This window comes from Spea bombifrons, chromosome 3, assembly GCF_027358695.1.
Source record: "Spea bombifrons isolate aSpeBom1 chromosome 3, aSpeBom1.2.pri, whole genome shotgun sequence".
Taxonomy (NCBI): domain Eukaryota; kingdom Metazoa; phylum Chordata; class Amphibia; order Anura; family Pelobatidae; genus Spea; species Spea bombifrons.
Window position 1 is genome coordinate 1,217,414 of NC_071089.1, and position 7,508 is coordinate 1,224,921.

Genomic DNA, 7,508 nt, shown 5'->3' on the forward strand with positions numbered 1-7,508 from the left:
TCTTTGCTGTTGTTAACGATAGATTGAAAAGATTGCTTGCTTTAGTCGCAAGCTTCTTCCTGGCTAAGGACTGCGTAGCGTCCAGAAGCGCAAAATATCCTGCCTGTGTCATGCTATGTACTGTTTGGGGTTGTAGAAATGCTTTAATGAGGCAGAGTTAGACCACGCCCTCCATACTGTATGCAAATAAGCCTGTACATATGCTTTCAAGCATATTCCCAATTGTTCTTTATGATAATAAACAAACCAAAAAAGAAAAAACAACTGTCCTTAAATGTTTAGCATTGAGATCTCTGTTCCTCACATGTGCAGTCGTATTATTCATTTCCTCAAATATCAATAGTGAAACATCTGGAAAAAGTACTCACCACACGCTTAAGGGGCCGGTTTTCAGCATGGAAAGGACTAATGCGCCCTCTGTACGTTCAGTGATCATAGCTTTTTTGCTATATGTTTAAAAGCTTTCCGACACGAGTTGGGAAGCTCTATGCGTGTGGAAAGATCATGTCGAGATCGCTTCTCGGCCTTTTGGCTAAGATCGAGTGTCTTGCCTGAGGTTCGTGACGATTGGTTGTTGTTGGATCTCGGCCTTTCTATTTATGTAGACATGCTGCTATTGGGGTTCTAACTGATGCCTTTCTGAACGAAACGAGATTCGGTCACGGTTGCGTTCGCTCCTCGGCCTCCGGCCCTGCAGACCCTAGGAAACCCGTTGTGGACTCCCCAACACCGAGTGGATGCATGTTGGAGAAATCCTAACACTCGTGAAGCTTGAGCGCACGGTCTACCTTTGGGTGCTGGGAAAGACTCCCCCTCTTCCTGAGGCGGCCTTCTCCCCTACTTTTGGCCTTTTTTTAGTGCCTTTTCCCTCTTTTTGGCCTTTTTTAGTGCCTTCCCCTGCCCCTCTTTTTTGGCCTTTTTTAGTGCTTTCCCCTGCCCCTCTTTTTTGGCCTTTTTTAGTGCCCTCCCCTGCCCCTCTTTTTTGGCCTTTTTTAGTGCCTTCCCCTGCCCCTCTTTTTGGCCTTTTTTAGTGCCTTCCCTTGCCCCCCTTTTTGGCCTTTTTTTAGTGCCTTCTCCTGCCTTCCCCCCTGTGCTTTTAATCTCTCCCTCTTCTCTTTTCCAGTTCTCTACGCTTCCCCAGCCAGACCCGACGAGGAGTGAAAATGGCAACCCAGACCTCTGAAGCCCAACGACCCAGCCAGGCCACCGGAAGCCGAGTCCAGCCTGCAGCGACCCCAGGGAGCCCACCTCCCCTGGAGACCTGGATGAGGCAGACGGTGGTCCTAAAGTTAAAGGAAGTGGAGGGCCGCACCCCTGACATGGATGTGGACACCTTCAGCAAGAAGGTAGTGCACGAGGGAGCAGGCTTCAGCCCAGCAGAGACCCTGAGCGTCCAGTCGTTTTTGAAGGGAATGTTCTACATAACGTTCATTTCAGCGGCGGTCTGCAAAAGGTTCTGGGAAGCCTTCAGGTCGGCGAAACCGGATCAGGTCCTCTCCCGTCTCTATGGAAACAGCCCCATCCACAGGGAGGAGAGACCCGTGACGGTCTCGATGCGGAACCCCCACACCCCAGGAAAAGACGTGGCAACTTTTCTGGGAAGATACTGCCACATCGTGAAAGAACCGACCAAGATCCTCAACCAGTACGGCTTCTGGACAGGAAGATGGTCCCTCGTGATCCGTCTGAAGGCAGACTCCACCTCGCCGGACGGGCTCCAACACCTCTCGCAGAGCTTTGCCCTGGGGAATTCTACAGGCATGCTTTTCTACCCTGTTCAGCCCACAACCTGCAGACGATGCAGCCAACTGGGTCACAAGGCGGAGGAATGCCAACAGAAATCCTGCAGGCACTGCAGGGTGGTGGGGCACGAGACCAAAGACTGTCCACGAAAGAAGACCTGTAACCTGTGCGGCGATCCTGACCACATCTACAAGGATTGCCCCAAAAGATCAAGGTCATACGCAGCGGTAGCAGCAGCCAAGGCCCCGGCCAAGGTCCCCTCGTCGGCCCCGACCAAGGCTCCAGCCAAGGCGCCGGCACCGCAGACACCCTCTCCGGCAACCCCGAAAGTGAAACCCAGGAAAGGTAAGAAAGCAGCTCCCCCCCTGCCAAGACTGACGTGGCCCTGCCCGCTGTCAAGGCTCCCCCTCCTCCCCCAGAGGCAGCGCCATCCCCCCCTGCGCTGCCTCCGACCCTCCCTGCTTCACCCCCTTCTCCCTCCCCCCACTCCTCCCCCCTCTCTGCAGCAGCTCTAACCCCGTCCCTAGCTGCTGCAGACCCCGACCCTTTCCCCCCTCTTGTTTCCACTGCAGACAACCCCCTGGAGATGCCGCCAAAAGGAGCCGGAGCCAGAAAACGCAAACATAGCGGCAAGAAGGAGGAGGAGGACGAGGACAGCGAGACTGAGACGAGCCCCACCAGGATCTCTGTCCAGAAGAGGGCGCCACCACCAGCCCCCACCGTTCCCTCTCCCTCTCCTCCCGAGCCCGCTAACGACAACGACGACACGCTCGAAAAGATGGTCCAGGACCTGACCCCGTCGGATGAGCCAGCCACCGAGACCGAGGCTCTGATCCTCAACCAGCTGGACATCGACAACCAGGTCTCCCTCCTGGAACAGCTGCTAGACGAGGCCGTCTGGACCCCCGTGAACCCCATCGACCACGGCGGGGAAGATCCTCCCCCACCAGGGGGAGGAGGCGGTAACTAGTGCCTCTGTTTGAGCTAACCTTCTTTTTACTCCCAACTAATGGCGTCAATTTCTATTTTCTCCATTAATGTGAGGAGCATGAAGGACCAGTTCCGGAGGCGCGGTTTACTAACCTTCCTTTCTTCCCCCAAGATCTCTACTCCCCCAAAGACACAGACCCGGAGGCTGCCGAACGGTTCCTGTCAGGTATCACTAACACCATTGATCCCGCAGGTCGTGCAGCCATGGACGCCTCCTTGACGCTGGAGGAGCTGCACTCTGCCGCCAAGTCCTTCAGGAAGGGCAGGACACCGGGCAGTGATGGTCTCCCAGCCGAGTTGTACACAACGCTGTGGGACCTCATCGGCCCTGACCTCCTCGACCTGTACGAGGAGTTGGTGGTGGAGGGCAGTATGCCCCCCACGCTGAGAGAGGGAATGATCACGATCCTGTATAAGCGGAAGGGGGAGAGATGCGACCTGAAAAACTGGCGTCCCATCTCTCTCCTGAACGTGGACTACAAGATCCTCGCCAAGGTACTAGCCACCAGGTTGAAGTTTGGGCTGGGGGAGATGTTCTGTTCTTACGCTAACCTGATGTACCTTGATATCCGCAGCTCGGTGCTGGTGAACGGCTGGAAGACTGACCCCTTCCCGGTCCTCTCTGGGGTCAGACAAGGCTGCCCTCTTTCACCTCTTCTTTTTGTCTGTTGTATAGAGCTCTTCGCCGAGTGCATCAGACGGAATCCAGAGATCAGAGGGATCACCGCGCCGGGCAGAGACAAGAAAGAGATAAAGTGCTCGCTCTACATGGACGACGTGACCATCTTCTGCGCGGATCGCCGGTCGGTGAGAGTGCTCGTCCAGACGTGCGAGGACTTCAGCCGAGCTTCAGGCGCAAAGGTCAACTGCGGGAAGTCGGAGACCATGCTGTTCGGGCAGTGGGACCTGACTTCTAGCCGATCCCGTTTCCCGTCAAAACCGACTTCCTAAAGATCCTGGGAGTCTGGTTCGGCAGAGACGGCGCGGCCCTGAAAAGCTGGGAGGAGAGACTCAACAAGGTAAAGCAGAAAATTGGGCTGTGGAGCCTCAGAGACCTTACCATCGAAGGGAAAGTGCTGGTGCTGCGCAACGAGATTCTTCCCGTGCTGCAGTACGTCGCTCAGGCGTGGCCCCTGCTGGTCACCATCCACCGAGCCATCAACCGAGCGGTTTTCCACTTCATCTGGGGCTCCAAAATGGACAGAGTAAAGCGCGCAGTGATGTACAAGGAACCCGGCAAGGGAGGCAAAGGAGTGCCTGACATCCCTACCATGCTGAGGACCTTCTTTGTGTGCAACTGCGTGCGCAGGACTCTCAGAGACGTAGTGAAAGGCTCTGCTGGAAACTCCATGTCTCGCTTCTTCCTGCTGCCCCTGTGGAGGCAGCTCAAGTGGGAAAAGTGGGACAGCTCCATCCCTTACAATTGGACCATGCCCTGGTTCTACTCGGACGTGGGCAAATTTGTAAGGGAGCACCAACTGGAGGGAGTTAAACCAGACTTGTGGTTACCCCGTGTGATCCACAAGCTCATCAGAGCCAAAGACACTATCGAGAACATCCCAGGGCTCCCCGACGCCACAGCCAAGACTGTCTGGGCTAACGTGTCGTCGAGCAGGCTAACCAACAGGCACAAAGACATTGCATGGATGGCCATTCAGGGAGGCCTCCCCCTAAGGACATTTATGCATGCCAGGGGGCTGTGCAGATATAGACACTGCCCACAGTGCATTGTGGAGGAGGAGACTTCCCTCCACTTGTTCTGGCAGTGCCCGTTTGCACAGGCCTTGTTCAGAGCCCTGGAGCTGGATCTCAAGGACTCTATCGAGAGAAAGTACCTGTCCTACCATTCGGTACTTTACGGACTTTTCCCAGGGACACACACGGAGAGCGCCATTGAGGATGCTTGGCGCCTCATGTGCTGCGTAAAGGACGCTTTATGGTTTGCCAGGAACCGCCTGGTGCTGAGGAGGGAGCAGGTCACAGTCCGTGACTGCCGCAGGCTTATCCACAGCCTGCTGAGAGACTACTCTCTCAAGGACAGTCTAGAGGCTGAAGACTAGCCCCGTTCTCCTCGGCCCCCTTTCCCCCCCCCATTTCCCCAGGTTATGTTCCACTAAAGTGCTAACCATATGTGCCACGTCTGGGAATGTAATTGTACACTGCTTCTACTGAGCTTTCCGTAAACTGAAGTCGTACTGTAACGTGTATTGCCCTGCGCTGCGTCGCAGTACTGCTTATCGTCTATCTGTACCAATATTACTGATCTATGTATTCCTGCTAAAACAGGTTGATGTCTGTTTTACCATAACCAGTTTTGTATAATAAACTTAAATACAAAAAAAAATGAGTCTTAATCAATTTTTTGATGCCTGGCGTTTGCTGGGCTTCTTTGCTGTTGTTAACGATAGATTGAAAAGATTGCTTGCTTTAGTTGCAAGCTTCGTCCTGGCTAAGGACTGCGTAGCGTCCAGAAGCGCAAAATATCCTACCTGTGTCATGCTATGTACTGTTTGGGGTTGTAGAAATGCTTTAACGAGGCAGAGTTAGACCACGCCCTCCAGACTGTATGCAAATAAGCCTGTACATATGCTTTCAAGCATATTCCCAATTGTTCTTTATGATAATAAACAAACCAAAAAAGAAAAAAAACAACTGTCCTTAAATGTTTAACATTGAGATCTCTGTTCCTCACATGTGCAGTTGTATTATTCATTTCCTCAAATATCAATAGTGAAACATCTGGAAAAAGTACTCACCACACGCTTAAGGGGCCGGTTTTCAGCATGGAAAGGACTAATGCGCCCTCTGTATGTTCAGTGATCATAGCTTTTTTGCTATTTGTTTAAAAGCTTTCCGACACGAGTTGGGAAGCTCTATGCGTGTGGAAAGATCAGGTTGCAGACTTCATTTTTGGCAAAGTGTCTAGTCTGCCGTGTTTGGATTGACTTTTGCCGCTCCGATGCCGTGCTGCGCTCCTTCTTTGTGGCGGTGCTGGGGAGTCCGGTCGTCCGTGCGCTGCCGTTAGTGAGCCTTTTGCTCGTTCGTCGCAAGGCCGTATGGTGAACTGTCCGAGATTTTGTGCGTTTTCTTCCCGCCGCAGTTTTAAAACAAAAGCAATTTTGTTAGGTGCTTTTTATAATCTTAGGTGCAAAATGTTGGCACTGGCGATGCTGCTTAAGACAAAAAGAAATTGAAGGAAATCAGGCTTTTTTGGTGTTTGTGAAAAGGATGGGCTAAACACGCCACAACGGGGAAGGATTCTAAGCCTTACCTAACCCTAAACTGTCAACCGTAAACCATTAACAGTACTCCGACGCTAACTGTAACTGGGCCTCTTCAATGCCATGAGCTTAACCCGCCCCTAACCCAAGCTCTATCACCAAACCTTTCCATGCTTAAACGTTTCTAACCGCTAACTTTGGAAAGGTGGTTTAATTAGAAAGATTGGATTTGTGGAAAAGATATATTTGCTTTCAAAGGAAACAGCATCAGGCAACTTGGTATTTGTGAAGCCGATGGGTTCAGCACGCCACGATTGGAAAAAAGAGTAGTAATCAGATTCCATCCCGAAGCCTTACCCCTAACCTTGTAACACAGCCCAAAGAATGTGTGCCAGGAACTTCTGGTGGCTGCAGCAGAAGGGGAAGTTGCGGACCCCCGTAGGTAAGCGGTGGGGGAGTTACAATCTTCAGCTTTTCTTTTCTTAACGCAAACAACATTGTTTCAAAGAAGCAACCTCGCGCCCCAGTCACTAAGACTGCTGGAAGGTTTGTTTGAGCTGCCGCCTCATTTGAATACCCATGATGCACCGAGAAACGCCCCGCCTTATTGTTAGTTTAATAAGACTTTAAAACAGCCCAATATTAAATAGTTCCAATCCCTTTGCAATTGTGTTTTGCATGTGTTAAAGGTTCCAATGATCAGGCAAGATCTGGGTGGGATTAATTAAACACACCTTAACCTCGAGGAGCACTGCCTGTGGCCGGGCCGTTGCCCTGCGGCATGCTTGGGTATACTCTGGTTTCTCTTCAGACCGAATAAATCTTTCGCCTTTTACTAAAGGTTTCCGTGGGGAGGAACGACCATGAGTCTTAATCAATTTTTTGACGCCTGGCGATTGCTGGGCTTCTTTGCTGTTGTTAACGATAGATTGAAAAGATTGCTTGCTTTATTTGCAAGCTTCTTCCTGGCTAAGGACTGCGTAGCGTCCAGAAGCGCAAAATATCCTGCCTGTGTCATGCTATGTACTGTTTGGGGTTGTAGAAGTGCTTTAACGAGGCATGCCCTGGTTTCTCTTTATAATATAACAAAGAAATAATAAATATTTCGCCTTTTACTAAAGGTTTACGTGGGGAGGAATGACTGTGAGTCTTAACCCCTTAAGGACAATGGGTGGTTCCTAAACCCATTGAAAACAATGAATTTTGAGTCTGTACATGTATGGGCTTTGTCATTAAGGGGTTAATCAATTTTTGGTGACTGGTGTTTGCTGAACTTCTTTGCTGTTGTTAACAATATATCCAAAAGATTGCTTGCTTTAGTCGCGAGCTTCGTCCTCGTTAAGGGCTGCGTCGCATCCAGAAGCGCAAAATATCCTGCCTGTGTCATGCTATGTACTGTTTGGGGTTGTAGAAATGCTTTAATGAGGCAGAGTTAGACCACGCCCTCCAGACTGTATGCAAATAAGGTCTGTTTCCCAAAGTATAGTGTAATATGGATTTCTCATAGACAGTGTTAGGATACTGTTATACAAACTGGAGATCAGATGCGGAGGG

General features: G+C 51.1%; 1 non-coding gene and 1 pseudogene across 1 annotated transcript; both read left to right on the forward strand.

Moving 5' to 3' along the window:
• Positions 1-6,745: 6,745 nt before the first annotated feature.
• On the forward strand, positions 6,746-6,860 carry LOC128488164 (U5 spliceosomal RNA). The gene has a single exon (XR_008353600.1). It is a non-coding gene; the product is annotated as a U5 spliceosomal RNA (small nuclear RNA).
• Positions 6,861-7,013: 153 nt separating this feature from the next.
• Positions 7,014-7,143, forward strand: LOC128488268 (uncharacterized; annotated as a pseudogene).
• Positions 7,144-7,508: the final 365 nt, after the last annotated feature.